General features: G+C 41.6%; 1 protein-coding gene across 1 annotated transcript in view; it reads right to left on the reverse strand.

Moving 5' to 3' along the window:
• Window positions 1-18131, reverse strand: part of SRPK1 (SRSF protein kinase 1) — a 40730-nt gene that overhangs the window by 20912 nt on the left and 1687 nt on the right. The window lies entirely within an intron of this gene.

An 18131-nucleotide genomic window follows, 5' to 3' on the forward strand; every position in this document is an offset into this window, starting at 1 on the left:
CAGCATAAATGTTTAAGTTGTAAGTTTATAAGGAGAGGAATAAAGAATACGTAAGGACTAAATGCTGTTTAAAGATAAGGCTAGATATATAAATAGTCTTTTTTTTTAAAAAAAAAAAAGTCAGATCTCATATTTTTGTTGTCTATAGTAACCTACATTTATGATTCAAAATATTCTGCAGTAATTTTGCAGAGAATGCAAATCTTTTCAGGCCCACCCACTTCTGAAAACAAGCCTTTTGGTATCATTCCCAATTGGTTTCCCTAAAATTGGGCTTACTTTAGAGATTCTCTAAAAGATTTTCATTGAAGGCATAATAAAGATATACAGTAACAATCCTCTATCACTTATTTAGTGATAGGCAAAATAGAGGTTTTTTAAAAAAGAATTATTTTGGCACACTCAATTCCAGAATGACCTTGGGCGGCTCACAATTTAAAACAGTCTTTAGATACAATAACATAAATTTTAAAAAAAACACAGTGAGAGAAATACCACAATGATAGTCCAGACAAAACATCAAGAATGAAACAATCATAACAAAAACTCAATCACTCCTAACAAAGGAGTATCACATGCATCCCCACCTCAAGGTCTGAGAGAACAACTAGGTCTTTAAGGCCTTCCTGAACACCTCCAGAATGAGAGCTGTCCAGATCTTGGGAGGGAGGGGGGATGATTCAGAGATTCATAAACTAATCTGTTCTAAGCTATTTTCCAGTTTTGTATTAAGGGTCACTTCCATTAGCATAGGTGCTCACTGGTATTTTTACGAGAAATGAATGGCTTCAAACAGTATGAAAACCTAATTTTACCATAGATTGGCATTAATTCTAGAACATGCTCTTGACTGGGCATAGCTATAAAAGGACAGTGTGCAGAAGCCCACATGACTATCAAAATTACCATAAAGCCATTATGTATAAAGTTCTACAATGTCTACCACTTTGAGAATGCATCAGAAAGGAAGACTGGCAATATCTAATGAATATATGATGAATATTATTCTTAAATAAATTAAGATGACATAGAAAAAAGAGTGCATATCTGGTTTGCCATTTAAATCATTTACATTATAAACTATTTATTTCGCCACAGTTTTACCACGATGTTTTTAATCAACTGACTTTCAAAAATGATCATATTTCTTAATTTCATTTTATAGACTCTCAGCCCACAAAAAAGAGAATTTAGAGCAGTTTCAGACATTATATTAAATAATATATCTAATTAAAGAATGGAAACAAGGAAAGCAAATTGATGAACACAATAGTTAACAAATACATGTTAAGAAACTGCATCTTGCTGAAAATATAGTTAGGATTAAATGTAAATATGCTGTCAAATGGCTTAAATCTATCACCACTGAATTATTATTTTATTTATTCTGACTTTTTAAACTATTTTGGCTTATTGTTAAAACTTAAGAGGGTGAACATACCTAATATTCCCAGCTTCTATTTTCCCCCATGGCAACAACTAATAAGGTAGGTTGAGCTAAGAGAGTCACCCAGCCAGTTTTCATGCCTCATGGAACTAAGTCTCCTGGTAAGCATCTTAACACCACACCAAACTGGCTCTCAATATCAATCTCAGCATCAATATTTAAATTAGTGATACTTAAAGAGCTGCAAATTACACCAATGTTACATCATCAACAAATACAACTGTACTTTATATCAGGGGTCTGCAACCTTGGTCCCTTTAAGGCTTGTGGACTTCAACTCCCAGACTCTGGGAGTTGAAGTCCACAAGTCTTAAAGGGACCAAGGTTGCAGACCCCTGCTTTATATAGTTCTTATATTACAAGGTTCTAACTAGAGGTCACTGAGGGAAATTCTGCTTTGGGGAGCAAATTTCTATGTTTGCAAATACCAATTCAGAAGAAAAATAGCATTCAAGTGGGAGTGTCAACTACAGAAATCAGATAGTGAAGTATGGTTTGAGAATGTGATTTTGCCATCCATTCTGCATATCTTTTTCATGCAATTCTCTAAAGTTGTAATATTTATGAATTACATCATTAATTTTCATGGTTCTCAGAATTTCTAGAATGAATAATAATTCCTAGACTAGGAATGCTGGCTCAAAATGCTTGCAGAGAAAGCCGCTTGCTAGTGGAATCAATACAAATGAAAAATTCTGAGACTCTGAATTATTTTCTATAAAATCTCCTTATACTAGTAGTCCTTGACTTATGACTGCAATGGAACCCAAGATTTCCACTGATAAGCAAGACAGCTGGTAAGTGAAATGTGCCCCATTTAATGACTTTTCTGCCACAGTTAAGCGAATCACTGCAGTTATTAAAGTGAATTATGAGGCCATTAAGTGAATCTGGCTTCCCCCATTGACTTTGCTTGTCAGAAGCCAGGTGAGAAGGTTATAGATGGTAATCACGTGACCCCAGCATACTGCAACAGTCATAAATACATGCCAGTTATTGATCTCATGACATGGGGATGCCGTAAAGAATAGAATAGAATAGAATTTTATTGGCCAAGTGTGATTGGACACACAAGGAATTTGTCTTGGTGCATATGCTCTCAGTGTACATAAAAGAAAAGATACGTTCATCAAGGTACAACATTTACAACACAATTGATGATCAATATATCAATATAAATCATAAGGATTGCCAGCAACAAGTTATAGTCATACAGTCATAAGTGGAAAGAGATTGGTGATGGGAACTATGAAACGATTAATAGTAGTGCAGATTCAGTAAATAGTCTGACAGTGTTGAGGGAATTATTTGTTTAGCAGAGTGATGGCCTTCGGGAAAAACTGTCCTTGTTTCTAGTTGTTCTGATGTGCAGTGCTCTATAGCGCGGTTTTGAGGGTAGGAGTTGAAACAGTTTATGTCCAGGATGCGAGGGATCTGCAAATATTTTCACGGCCCCCTTCTTGATTCGTGCAGTATACAGGTCCTCAATGGAAGGCAAGTTGGTAGCAATTATTTTTTCTGCAGTTCTAATTATCCTCTGAAGTCTGTGTTTTTCTTGTTGGGTTGCAGAACCGAACCAGACAGTTATAGAGGTGCAAATGACAGACTCAATAATTCCTCTGTAGAATTGGATCAGCAGCTCCTTGGGCAGTTTGAGCTTACTGAGTTGGCGCAGAAAGAACATTCTTTGTTGTCCTTTTTAATGATGTTTTGATGTTAGCTGTCCATTTGAGATCTTGATATGATAGAACCCAGAAATTTGAAGGTTTCTACTGTTGATACTGTGTTGTCAAGTATTGTGAGAGGTGGAAGTATGGAAGGGTTTTTCCTAAAGTCTACCACCATTTCTACGGTTTTGAGTGTGTTCAGTTCCAGATTGTTTTGGTTGCACCACAAGGCTAGTCGCTCGACCTCTCGTCTATATGCGGATTCGTCATTGTCTCGAATGAGACCAAGCACTGTTGTGTCATCTGCGAACTTCAGTAGCTTAACAAATGGCTCATTGGAGATGCAGTCATTGGTATACAGAGAGAAGAGAAGTGGGGAGAGCACACAGCCTTGGGCCGCCCCTGTGCTAATTGTACAGGTATTCGATGTGATCTTGCTTAGCTTCACCTGCTGCTTCCTGTTTGTTAGGAAGCTTGTGATCCACTTACAAGTCTGTTCCGTACCTGTAGCTGGTTTAGCTTAGTTAGAAGAATGTCTGGAATGATGGTATTGAATGCTGAACTAAAGTCTACATAAAGGACCCTTGCATAGGTCTTTGGAGACTCAAGATGTTGTAGGATGTAGTGCAGAGCCATATTAACAGCATCATCTGTTGATCTATTTGCTCGGTATGCAAATTGCAAGGGGTCTAAGAGCGGATTCGTGATGGTTTTCAGGTAGGAAAGCACTAGCCTTTCAAAGGTTTTCATGACTACAGATGTTAGAGCAACTGGTCTGTAGTCATTCAGTTCCTTGATGGTGGGCTTCTTCGGCACTGGGATGATGGTAGAGCGTTTGAAGCAAGAAGGAACATAGCACATCTCTAGTGATTTATTGAAAATATGGGTGAAGATGGGGGGCCAATTGGTCAGCACAGACTTTTAAGCAAGAAGGAGTTATCTTGTCTGGGCCTGGAGCTTTTCCTGGCTTTTGTCTGTGAAAAAGGTCCTGCACTTCCTTTTCTGTGATCACTAGGGGTTGTGAACCCAATGAAATGGGGTCAGTTGTAGGAGGCTTGGCTGTTGTTGGTGTGTCTGAGATGGGGGTTGTGGAGATAGGTGGCTGTAGTTTCCTTTCAAACCTGCAGTAAAACTCATTCAGGTCATCTGCCAGTTGTTGATTACCTTCAGCCTGGGAAGGAGGTTTGCCATAGCCGGTGATATTTTTAAGAGTTTTCCACATGTTTGCTGGTTCATTTGCTGAAAATTGATTCTTTAGCTTTTCAGAGTAGCTTCTTTTTGCTGCTCTTATCTCCCTTATTAGTGCATTTCTGGCCTGATTGTACAGCATTTTATCACCTTTTCTGTAGGCTTCCTCTTTGGAATGTCGTAGCTGCTTAAGTTTAGGTGTAAACCAAGGTTTGTTATTACTGTGTATTCGCAAGTTCCTTGTAGGTACACATAGGTCTTCACAGAAGCTGACATATGATGTTACAGTATCTGTGAGTTCATCCAGGTCTGCAGAGGTATCTTTAAAATATTCCAATCAGTGCAGTCAAAACATGCCTGTAGCTTTAATTCTGATTCCTCCGTCCAGGTTTTCACTGATTTAATTATTGGTTTTATGGCTTTAAGTCTTTGCCTGTAAGCAGGTACAAGGTGAATCATGCAATGATCAGAGTGTCCTACAGCTGCACGTGGTAAAGACCGATAGGCATCTTTTAGTGTTGTGTAGCAGTGGTCTAGAGTATTCTTGCCTCTGGTGGGACAATTGACATGCTGAAAGTATTTTGGTAGTTCTTTCCTTAAGTTTGCCTTGTTTAGATCTCCCAAAACAATGGCCAGTGAATCAGGGTGTTTGGCTTCAGCCTCCATGATTTGGTCAGCTAGAGTTCGTAATGCCTCGTTTACACAGGCTTGTGGTGGGACATAAACAGCAATTAGAAGAAATGAGGAAAATTCACGAGGCGAATAGTAAGGTTTGCAGTTGATAATTAGAGTCTCTAAATTGTTGTCACAGAATTTGTAAATTATGTTAAAATCTTGACACCAGGATGAATTAATATATAGGCATAAGCCTCCTCCTTTCTTTTTACCAGATGTTTCTGGAATTCTGTCTGATCGTTCAATTTGAAATCCTGGAATGTTCAGGCTGCTATTTTCAATTGATTCATTTAACCAGGTTTCAGAGAAGCATAGGACTGCTGAATTGCGAAAATCAGAATAGTATTTGTTTAAGAGGAGTATTTCATCCATCTTATTTGCAAGTGAGCGTATATTTGTTAGGAAAATTGAAGGCAGAGGAGTTTTAGTGCAAGTTCTTAGCTTGATTAAGATCCCAGATCGTTTACCTCGCTTCCTTCTGCTTCCGCTGCTTGGTTTTTTAGTAATCCATGGCTCCGTGGGAATTGCCTCCTCCTGTGTTAGAATCTCCTCCGTGTTTGTAAAGACAGGCGGGGGTGAGATTAAAGAAAGCTGCTCCTTAAAGAAATGTTCCTTAATTTTTAGCAGATGGTCTCGTGAGTAGGAAATCCGTAGTGAGTCACAGAGAACAATTAGAAATAAAGAAACAATTAGAGAGCATTTCACCGAGGCAGCCTTCGTCGGCGCCATCTTAGGTATCACCACAGGACATAACTGTGAAAAAAAAATCATGTCACTTTTTTCAGTGCCACTGAAACTTTGAAACAAGGACTACCTGTAGTGGCTTTGGTTCGTTTCAGTTACCTTAGTGCAGATTAGGCCTGCAAATTCAAACAATGATCTGAAGTAATTCAAGTCTCAAAGGCAACCCGATTTGCTGCTCCAAAGCAAACGGTACACCCTATTTGCCTTGACAAAACAATTTGCGTGACTTGATAACATTACTGGCTTATGCTGAAGGAGAAATCTGCCGTAAGCCTTTTTCTACAGGGCTGGGCGAGAAGTTTTCAAACCAAGCAACTTTGGGATTGCCTGCAGTCTTCCTAACATTACCCTACTTAAAAGATCTCCAGCACATATCTTCAGTGATGCACACTGAATACTTTGGCCAGTGTGGCAGAATTATCTTCTCAAATGCATTGCCTGAAGGGCTTCCTAGATGGGCATGAAAAAGGCTCTTCTCATAAGGTTTTTCTCAACAGGACTCCCCAAAGGCTTTTGGCACTATTTCATTATTGGTCAGCTTCCAATGGAAAAGGCCAGAGGCATGAACGGATACATCCTTTCATACCATTGAGCTTGCAACTGATGAGTAGGTGAGAGAATCCAGGAACACAATTCTGGAGTATTCTCATCTGCTGACAAAGATCAGAAAAATGCCAACAATGCAACAGGATGTATGCTGCTGGACTGTCTTAAACATATATCAGCTATCAAACAGTTGGGAAAGCCCAGGAACATACAATAAACTTATTTATTTATTTATTTATTATTTATTTATTTATTATTCGAATTTATATACCGCCCTATCTCCCAAAGGACTCAGGGCGGTTTACAGGCATATAAAACATCAATATCAATATACAAATTAAAATAATCCTTAAAAAACTTATTCTAGCCCAATTATTAAAAATAGAGATATAAATATCAATATAAATATTAAAATCAATTTAAAACCCTCTAAATTTAAAATCTAAGCCAGTCCTGCACAGATGAATAAATGTGTCTTGAGCTCATGACGGAAGGTTCAAGGTCAGGAAGTTGACGGAGTCCTGGGGAGTTCGTTCCAGAGGTGGGAGCCCCACAGAGAAGGCCCTTCCCTGGGTGTCGCCAACCGACACTGCCTAGCTGACGGCACCCTGAGGAGTCCCTCTGTGAGAGCGCACGGGTCGGTGAGAGGTATCTGGTCGCAGTAGGCGGTCCCGTAGATAACCCGGCCCTATGCCATGGAGCGCTTAAAGGTGGTCACCAAAACCTTGAAGCGCACCCGAAGGCCACAGGTAGCCAGTGCAGCCTGCGCAGGATGGGTGTTATGCGGAGCCACGAGGGCTCCTCTATCACCCGCAGCCGCATTCTGAACTAACTGCAGCCTCCGGATGCCCTTCAAGGAAGCCCCATGTAGAGAGCGTTGCAGTAATCCAGGCGAGACGTCACAGGCGTGAGTGACCGTGCAAAGGGCCTCCCGGTCCAGAAAGGGGCGCAACTGGCGCACCAGGCGAACCTGGTAGAACGCTCTCCTGGAGACGGCCGTGAAGTGATCTTCTAGAGAGAGCCGTTCATCGAGGAGGACGCTGTTGCGCACCCTCTCCATCGGGGCCAATGACTCGCCACCGATGGTCAGCCGGATTTACCTGACTGTACCGGGATGCCGGCATCCACAGCCACTCTGTCTTGGAGGGATTGAGCTTCAGCCTGTTTCTCCCCATCCAGACCAGACGGCCTCCAGGCACCGGGACAGCACTTGATAACCGTTGGGGTGGTCCGGTGTGGAAAAGTACAGCTGGGTGTCATCCGCGTACAGCTGGTACCTCACACCGAACCCACTGATGATCTCACCCAGCGGCTTCATGTAGATGTTGAACAGAAGGGGCGAGAGGATCGATCCCTGCGGCACCCCACAAGTGAGGGGCCCCCGGGGCGGCCTCTGCCCCCCCGTCCACACCCACAGCGACCGGTCGGAGAGATAGGAGGAGAACCACCGATAAACGGTGCCTCCCACTCCCAATCCCTCCAAGCGCGCAGCAGGATACCATGGTCGATGGTATCGAAAGCCGCTGAGAGGTCTAATAGGACCAGGGCAGAGGAACAACCCCTATCCCTGGCCCTCCAGAGATCATCCACCAACGCGACCAAAGCCGTCTCCGTGCTGTAACCGGGCCGGAAACCGGACTGGAACGGGTCTAGATAGACAGTTTCATCCAGGTGTAAGGGAAACTGATATGCCACCATACTCTCAACAACCTTCGCATGGCGGGTTGGAGACCGGACGATAATTACCTAAAACAGCGGGGCCCGGGGAAGGCTTCTTGAGGAGGGGCCCCCCCCCCGCCCCTTTCAAGGCGGCCGGAAAGACACCCTCCACCAAAGAAGCGCTCGTAATCGCCTGGAGCCAGCCTCGGGTCACCTCCTGTGTGGCCAGCACCAACCAGGAGGGGCACGGGTCCAGTAAACATGTGGTGGCATTCAGCCTCCCCAACAACCTGTCCATGTCCTCGGAGTAACAGGGTCAAACTCATCCCATAAAATGTCACCAAGACCACCTCAGCCGTCTCACCAGATCACCGCAATCTTGGTCCAAACCATCCCGAAGCTGAACGATTTTATCGTATAGATAACCGTTAAACTCCTCAGCACGTCCCTGCACGGGTCATCCCGCTCCCCTGGTGTAGGAGGGAGCGGGTCACCCAAACAGGGCGGCTGGGCGGTTATCTGCCGATGCAATGAGGGAGGAGGCGAGCTACGCCTCGCTTCCTCAATGCCACTAGGTAAGTCCTAGTATAGGACTTCACTAGTGTCCGATCAGCTTCTGAACGGCTAGACCTCCAGGAGCTCTCTAGGCGTCTTCTCCGCGCTTCATCCTCTCAGCTCCTCGGAGAACCAAGGAGCCGGTTGGGACCTGCGCCGGGTCAGAGGCCGCAAAGGCACGACACGGTCTAAGGCCCCCGCCGCGGCCCGTTCCCAGGCCGCAACAAGTTCCTCAGCCGAGCCGTGAGCCAGACCCTCAGGAAATGGCCCAAGCTCCGTCCGGAACCCATCCGGGTCCACCAGGCGCCCGGGACGGAACCAACGCATCGGCTCCGCCTCCCGCGGTGGTGAATGGCGGTCAGAAAGTCTAGGCGAAGAAGAGAGTGATCTGACCATGACAAAGGTTCAATGACTATTTCCTTTAAGTCCAGATCTCTCAACCACTGACCAGAGACAAAAATCAGGTCCAGAGTGCCACCCCCAATGTGAGTAGGGCCATCAACTACTTGGGTCAGGTCCAAGGCCGTCATGGAAGCCATGAACTCCCGAGCTGCCGTCGATGACGAGCCGGAAGATGGCAAGTTAAAGTCCCCCATGACTAAAAGTCTGGGGGTCTCAACTGCCACCCCAGCCAGCACCTCCAGGAGCTCGGGCAGGGCGGCTGTCACGCAGCAAGGAGCCAGGTACGTGACCAGCAAGCCCATCTGACACCTATGACCCCACCTCACAAAGAGGGATTCACACCCGGCAATCTGAGGTACAGTGGTCTCCCTCGGCTCTAGACTCTCCTTAATAACAACCGCCACCCCACCACCCCTACCCTGGGCCCTCGGCTGATGGAATGCACGGAAACCCGGTGGGCACATCTCGGAGAGGGTCACGTCTCTAGGAGTGCCCAACCAGGTCTCCGTAACGCCTATAATATCCGCGGCACCCCCCTGAATCTGATCATGTATTAGGGGGGCCTTATTGGCCACGGACCGTGCGTTGCATAACATCAGACGAAGGCCCAGGCTCTGAGGGTCTTGACCATCCGGGGGACGGGAGAAGGGAGGGGGATCGGGGCGCGCGATCGCCTGCAGACATCGAGCGCGCGCGCCCCAAATCGATGCGGTCCCCCCCTTCCGCCATATCTGCCCCTCCCACTTACCGTGCAAATGGAACCACCCTCACCAAAAGGAACGTAATCCCCCCCTATAACCTCCGAACCCATTACTAAACCGCCACGAGCGCGCGCAAGGACTGGCTCCCCACCCGGCGGGCTACTCCCAATACCCACCCTAACCCTCCCACCCCTTTTCCTCTTCCATATTCTTCCCTCTCTCATTCGCTGGCAGTGATTAGGAGAAGGCAAGCGATGCAAAAGATAAGACATCTCATGACATGGGCAGCTGTATAAATTTGATTAATAAATAATTACATAAATAAAATGATGCATGTCATTAGATTCCCTTGATAGCTTATTAGGAGAAAAGCTTTTATGGTGCCATTGGCCAATCTCAACAAGGCCAAATAGCTCTAGCAAGTAACTCAAGGAGATTCCAGCCAAAGGGGACTCAGCACATGTTGTAGTGATTCAGTTGCTCAGCGTATAATCTCTGAATTCCCCAGAACTCACAGTATAACTGCATATCTGAGGAGGCCCCCTAAGGTAGTGCTGTAGGAAAAGGATCCTCTCAACCTTTTTCCAAAGTACAGCCTCTAAAAGGTGGGAGGTGCTCTGAAGTTAGTCTAGTCAGTTTCATCTTGTAAGTGAAATATAAGAATTACTTCTTATATAGACAATGAAAAGCAGCACAATAGCAAAACTGACATTGTCAAAACGAATAAAAACCAGGCCTCCCATACAGAGGGGACCAGATAGTCCATTACATAAGAACAGAATAAAATATGAATACACATGTTAAATACTGTTTCTCTATATAAGACTTAGTCTTAAATCTGTCATTAAAATTCTTGGAATATGATTTAACCTTACTTCGGTACAGAATTATTTATCAAGATCTTAATAGTTTCTTGTGAGCTTGCCTCACAGATTACAGCCCTGCCTGTGGAATGAACTCTCTTGTGAGGGGACCATTGTTGCTTTGTTCAAAACTTCACTGGGAAGCTTCATTCAAATCTTCATTGGAAAGAAATGAAGCTTCTTACAGCCCTACTGCAGGTACCTTTATGAATCACAGCCTTGAAGAAAATGAATAGAATTCCAGATATGGAACTACTTATCTAGACGCCCCTCCAATAGCAGCATTTATTGTGACCAAATGGTAATAAAGTTTAATAAAAACACATATTTTTTCCATAGAAATATATCTAGAAATATAAAAGCTTCAAATAATGAAATATTTAGAATTATCTGATGATGATAATAATTTATACGTACTGTATCTAACTATTTTTGTAAAAAAATTCTGAAATATCCAATTCTATATCCATTTATGATTTGGTAAAAAAATATTCTTTCCCTATAAGTAATATCTAGATACATTATTAGAACAATGAATAAACTTTCTTTTATGAACATTCCTCTTCATTACCTTCAGTGGTTGCAGTTTTATTCAAATCTCCTATATAAGGAAAAATAATAAATCTACATAGTGGAAGTAACAGAAATTGAACCCACACAGATAAACACAAAATCAAATAATAAACTGGGCAGTTAATAGGAAATTTGACAAGAGCAATATATAGAAAAGGATAATTAGTAATTCTTGAATCCAGAGATCAAACAACTAAATAAGATTTGTATCCAACTAAAAGCTACACCCATTAGCAAAGCTTTTCTATTAATTATGCCATAAATATTGTAAAATTGAATTGTTAAGGCACATTGTACAATACTTCAATCAATTAATAATTATTTAGCTGCTGTGGCTTTTGCTAAACCTCAGTAATAATGTTTTAGTCAGAGTGCTGTCTGATATTCTACAATCATTTGTTTCTTCAACATGCACAACTTTCCTATAGCAAGGAAGTTACTAGAAAGTCTCCAGAAAGCATTTGGCTGCCTTTGTTCTTCATCTAAAGGAAACTAAAGAATCATATCATCTTTGCTTTTAAACATGTTAAAATGTTACATTTTTAAAATGACAATTGTTGTCAGAGAATATAACATTAGTCTGAACATATTCAGAGACCCATCTTATTTATTATTCACAAAGAATGTATACTTTTACAATTAATTCTTAACAATGTTCACTGTGATCTTTGTAACTCTTTCTGCTGCAACCTTTAAAAATGCATCCAAATTTACTATTGCTGTAGGCCAGTAATATAAATCTACACACACTCTGTAAAATCAAATAATACTGTTAGATTTATTTTAAACAGACTATAAATCAAAGACAGAATAATCTGCAGATAATTTTGCAACTATTATACATCAAATTAAAAGCTGATTTACAAGTGGAGGAAAAGATATTACAATAATTCCAAAGATTTCATCTCAAGTACTGTATTTCTGAAAAATACTGATTCTTGAAATCACATTCTCCCATGAGTAAGAAAATGGAGGTGGGGGGAGCTTACCTGCATGAAGCACGTACACCCATTGATGAAGGTACCTCTGAAGATGAATCAACAATTTTCAAAAGATCCATAAAACCCAAATGGCACACTAGTCCTTTTAATGGCATGCATAAATTGTGAATAGGGTGCTGGTCGTCCCTGAATATAGCAAAGCTTTGTGCAGAAGGAAGAAAAAGCAGACTAAGCCTCCACCACCTAGCTGCAGATGTACAACACTGCATTGCAGGTAAATGGCTTGCAACATCACTGGGGAGGACTGATTTCAGATTTGCTTCATGCAAAATTTAGCTACAGTTTGGAATGACAGAATATTTATTATATAATGATTTTGTTGTCTAGCTTTTATTTAAAAAAATAAAGCTTTTAATTTTCTGCTGAATAATTTACTTCCTTCAAAACTTTTTAAAAATCCACAGTAGATAATTCTGATTACAAGAGAGTTCTGATTAAAATATTAGGGAAGGAGAGACATTTTAAAAATCCTATTAAATGCTTTATTATTTCTTGCAACTATTCTAGCTTTGCCTAGAAGATTTTTTCTGGAATGTAACTCAATTTATGTAAACTAAATATAATTTATGTAAACTTGGAAACTTATATTGAGAAATTAATAAGCTTAATAGAAAGTGAAAATCAGTCCTGACCACATAATTATTTATTTATTTATTTATTTATTTAATTTATTTATTTATTTATTCATATTTTTATACCGCCCTTCTCCGAAGACTCAGGGCGGTGTACAGCCAATAAAACAACAACAATCCTAAACAAATTAAAATACTATAACAAGTTTAAAAATCTGATTTGACCGCTGTATACTTAAAATATTAGCTAAATTTTTTCAGAAGCTAAAACCCTATTAAAAAACCCGCTAAAACCCCCCATATTAAAATCAATCAGGCCAGCCCCGCTTGATGAAAAAAGAAAGTCTTGAGCTCGCGTTTAAAGGTCCGGAGATCAGGGAGGAGACGGAGTCCCACCGGCAGCTCATTCCATAGAGCCGGGGCCCCCACAGAGAACGCTCTTCCCCTGGGGGCCGCCAGCCGACATTGGCTAGCCGACGGCACCCTAAGAAGGCTCTCCCTGTGAGCACGCACTGGATGTACCGGACAATGGGAGATAACTGGCGGCAGCAGGCGGTCCCGTAAATATCCTGGTCCAATGCCATGAAGCGCTTTAAAGGTGATAACCAACACCTTGAAGTGCACCCGGAAGACCACCGGCAACCAGTGCAGCCTGCGCAGGAGAGGTGTTACATGGGAGCTACGAGGAGCTCCCTCAATCCCCCACGCGGCCGCATTCTGTACCAGTTGGAGCCTCCAGGTGCTCCTCAAAGGGAGCCCCATGTAGAGAGCATTGCAGTAATCCAGACGGGAAGTGACGAGGGCATGAGTGACCGTGCATAACGAGTCCTGGTCCAGGAAAGGGCGCAATTGGCGAATCAGGCGAACCTGATAAAAAGCTCCCCTGGCGACGGCCGTCAAATGGTCTTCTAAAGACAGCCGTGCGTCCAGGAGAACGCCTAAATTGCGCACCGATTCCCTGGGGGCTAACGATTCGCCCCCCACAGTCAGCAATGGGGTAAGCTGACTGTGTCGGGATGCCGGCATCCACAGCCACTCCGTCTTGGATGGGTTGAGTCGGAGCTTGTGCGTCCCCATCCAGACCCAAATGGCCTCAAGACACCGAGTCATCACATCGACGGCTTCTTTGGGGTGGTTCGGGGTGGAGATGTACAGTTGAGTATCGTCAGCATAAAGCTGACAGCTCACCCCGAAACCACGGATGATCTCTCCCAGCGGCTTCATATAAATGTTGAACAGGAGGGGTGAGAGAATCGACCCCTGCGGCACCCCACAAGTGAGTTGCCTAGGGGTCGATCTCTGCCCCCCGTCAACACTGTCTGTGAGCAGTCGGAGAGGTAGGAGGAGAACCACCGTAAAACGGTGCCTCCCACTCCCAAGCCCTCCAACCGCTGCAGCAAGATACCATGGTCGATGGTATCGAACTGTTTCGAAACAGTGGTATCGAAAATAAAATGTTTATAGCACATTACTTCAGTGACATCCCAAATCACATGCAAGTCCCAAAACATATCTGCTTGCAAAGAATTATAGCATACTTTGCAAGGCACCAGAATAATTTTTTTTTTGCCCCTGAACTTAAACAATATTAATTTTTAATATTATCTAAATAAATACTAATCAATAGCTTAATTATTTAAAGATTAAGATTAATTACAAGAACAATTAATCAGTGGAACCGCTTGCCTTCATATGTTGATGCTCCATCACTGGATGTTTTCAAGAAAAATTGGACAATCATTTGTTTAGAATAGTATAGGATCTCCTGCTCAAGCAGGGATTGAACTGGAGGACCTCCAAGGTCCCTTCCAACTTTGTTATTCTATATGACAGAAATTGAGCTGTCTACTACAGGTGTCAAATGGGATTTCTTTGAGGGCCAGATCAGCACTGTAGTTCTCCTCTGCGGTGGCAGGGGGGTGGCAGGGGGGCAGCACAGATGCCTCCTGCAGCACCCTGCCGATCAAAACAGGGTGCAGGGCTTTGTGCACAGCCCCCTGCGCCTCATTTTCGCCCCCCATGACCTTCTGCAACACTCTGCTGACTGAAAACGGGCTACGTGGTCCATTTTCGGACTGTTTTTCAGCCATTTTCGGCCCAGTTTTCAGCCTGGTTTGGGCCCAGTTTTTAGCTGGCAGAGTGCTGCAGGAAGCCATGGAGGGTAAAAACGAGACACGGGGAAGCTGCATGAAGCCCGTTTTAGCCACCAGAGGCACCTCGAGCTGGTCCTTTTATAGTTCCAGGCCGGCCCATGAGCAGAATTTAAGCACCCCGTGGGCCGGATCCGTTTGACACCCTTGATCTATTGAAGTATCTATTTACCACTAATTCCTGGATTACTCAAGTAGACATGAGTTTACGTCTATAAATGCTTAATAAGGACCAAACCAAAATATATCAACAAATACTGCTGAACACACTCTAACTATACTATAGAATGCAACGGAATCTGCTCAAACTACTAAGTTGTCCCCGAGAATGGTAATAGCATTAATCAATTTGCCAAAGTATATCATTTCTAGGTCTGAATACATACCACAAATATTCTGTCAATCTTTCTAGTCCTTTCTAGTCCTCAACTTACAACCATTCATTTAGCAATCTGAAAGAAAGTTATGATGGGGCTGAAAAATGACTTCCTGGGAACTGTCTATGGAGATTCTCAGTCATCCAGGTCATAGTTGTCCCATAGGTGCTTTTTCAGAAGGCAATTGGACTTTCTTGTTTTTCTTTGAAGATGTTTTGCTTCTGATCCAAGAAGCTTCTTTATTTCTGACTGGATGGTTCTCTGATCCTTCCATTCCCCACCATCTGGTCAGAGATGAAAAAGCTTCTTGGATCAGAAGCAAAACGTCTTCAAGGAAAAACAAGAAAGTCCAGTTGCCTCTTGAAAAAGCATCTATGAGAATCCTGGCAACTGCTTCAACTATATGACAGTTGCAGATCTCAGGGTCACATGATTGCCATTTGCGACCTTCCCAGCCAGCTTCCAACAAGCAAAGTCACTGGGATGCCATCAGGGAAGGTCACAAGTCATGGTCACCTGATGTTTCCCTTACGAACTATGGTGATTTGCTAAATGACTAGAGCAAAAATGTTGGGTGATTACACAAACAATGCAAATTCAAATGTAACCGATAATTCCTGTCAGTTAGGGTTAACATCAAGATTTTACAGCTGAGCCTTGTTTAATGACCACTTCGTGATAGTTTGAGCTTGAGAGATGACCATATTTTGTACTTTAATATTGATAATTAGATTAGAAGGAAATTTATAATAAGGAATTTTCACGTAATCCCGTACATGTATGCATATACATACTTGCATCAAATGTGTAACCTTCTTTCCAGAAAATAAACTCTCCACAAGAATTTGCCCTTATAAAATACCATGCACAATACTACAATTTACTGATGGCCATTTGCTCAAATATGAGCAAGGCCTAATTCCACAGAAGGAAATTTTCCAGAGTTAGTTCTTTTTTCTTTTAGAAGACAGATAAATAGCAAAAATATGTGGGCAGGCAGAGCAATTCTGTGGTTTATTAGCTATTTGATAATATAAAAATATTTTAAATATTTCTATCAGATTAATCACTATATTTCAAGTGTCTTTCAGAGATCCTGCCTATTTTTACATAATAAAACACTGCACAAAGTAATTTCACAATTATTGCCTAAAACGAATTTTCATAGTATAAACTTGTTTCTGCTACAAAGAAGCTTATCTGTAAACTTTACAAAACAATCCTTTTAAAGAATTAACACATTTTAAAAACTGAATATTTAAAAAACCCACAAAATGAATAAAAAAACCCACATATACATTAGGGTCAAAATACATTCAATATTTTAAGAGATTTTTAAAAAGAAAAATTCCAACAAGTGATTTCTGACAACTTCATGGAGGCTGACAACTTCATGTCCAAGTTTTTAAAACAAAAAAGCAGTTTTGTCACCGTCTTCTATTTTCCTTTTTCTCCTTTTCTAGCATAGCCTTCTGGTATTCCTTGATAGTCTCCCATCCAAGTAGTAATCAGGTCCAAGCCTGCTTAACTAATACCCAGATATACTTATTCCTTTTGATAAACTCTTCTGAATAAACAAATAAAAATGACCAGGAACTACTTTGTTGATGCCTATTAATGATTCATAGCTTTTCACACAAAACCAAGCAACATTTTACTAATGCTCAAAGACTGATTGCAATTTCTATTTCTACAAATTACCACATGCATCCTAAAGGTGGATTAAATCTTGGACACCAAAAAAGCTATTTTAAAGTTCCAAACACAGAACAAATTATAGTTTTGTCCCAGAACTTCTGAATTTGACCAAGTTGCATGATTCATTCTTCTGTTTAAATTCCTCTAAATCACAGAAACTTGGAGAAAGCATTAACTAAATTTATCCTTGCTAACGATTGCCTGGATTAGTTAAAGGGATATAGGAGTATGACAGTGAAAACAACAACAACATAAACACAGAGATAAAAAGTAACATTGCTGAATGTCCAATAGATACATTTAGTGCTGCAATTGAATTTCTTTCTGTGAAGAGTTCACTGATTATAATATCATGGTGTTATCACTATATTATGCACTTACTTTTCATGCAGGCTGTCAAATACAAAACTATATACTATTTGTGCATTACAAGAATTCTTGCTGTTATGATTTGTAGTTTCAGAATGCCAAATGTCAGAATTATGTTTCATACACATGCAATTGGAAACAGCTTCAAACCAACAGATGAAAAAGTGCATTTTTGCTTTTGTTGTTTGTGAACTGCAGTAAAGAGACCTCATTGCTGTTGCTTCTTTGCAGAGCTCATTTGAGAAAGTAAATGTGCAGACAGTCCAAGGTATTTTATGTTCTACATTAACATTATATGAGAATGTGTGTCTGGGTGGGTAGGTGGGTGTGTATACGTATCTGTCTATGTGTGTATGTATACACACACTTAGTGGAACTTAGATGCAACTATCTGTCCATATCTAGTCATCATTTCCCATATGTCTGATGTGTGATAACTGCAAATGCCTAATGACTCATCCCAATTTCATTTACATATATAGATATATTGCTTTGATGGACATCATTTCACCTTATTAGTGCAGTAAATTAAAGGTTTACTCTGTACATAAGCTTCTAATGACTGTTCTATATGGCTTAGGGCTGAAGCACATTCAGGATTGTCTACTTCAAACAGTATTAGCCTAACCAAGAAAAAATTGTCATGAAATCAAAACAACCCAGGAAGTTTTCCCTGTTATGGAACCCATGATGTGACATAAGAGGTTATACTTACACTGACCCTCTTACTACTAGGGTCAGTGTAAGTATAACCTCTTCCAGAACTTGCTTTCTGGAAGCAAGTTAAAAAGGAGCTCTTGTGAATGGTTTTTTAAATAGTTAGGACAGAGCTTCAGGGGTTATTTACATATCATTCTGATAGCCAATTGATGACACATTTTAGTGGTTGCATTTATTACAGTATTATTTAGACCATGGAATTTTATTCTTCGTGGTCATCAAGA

The sequence above is a fragment of the Ahaetulla prasina genome, chromosome 3 (assembly GCF_028640845.1).
Source record: "Ahaetulla prasina isolate Xishuangbanna chromosome 3, ASM2864084v1, whole genome shotgun sequence".
NCBI lineage: Eukaryota > Metazoa > Chordata > Lepidosauria > Squamata > Colubridae > Ahaetulla > Ahaetulla prasina.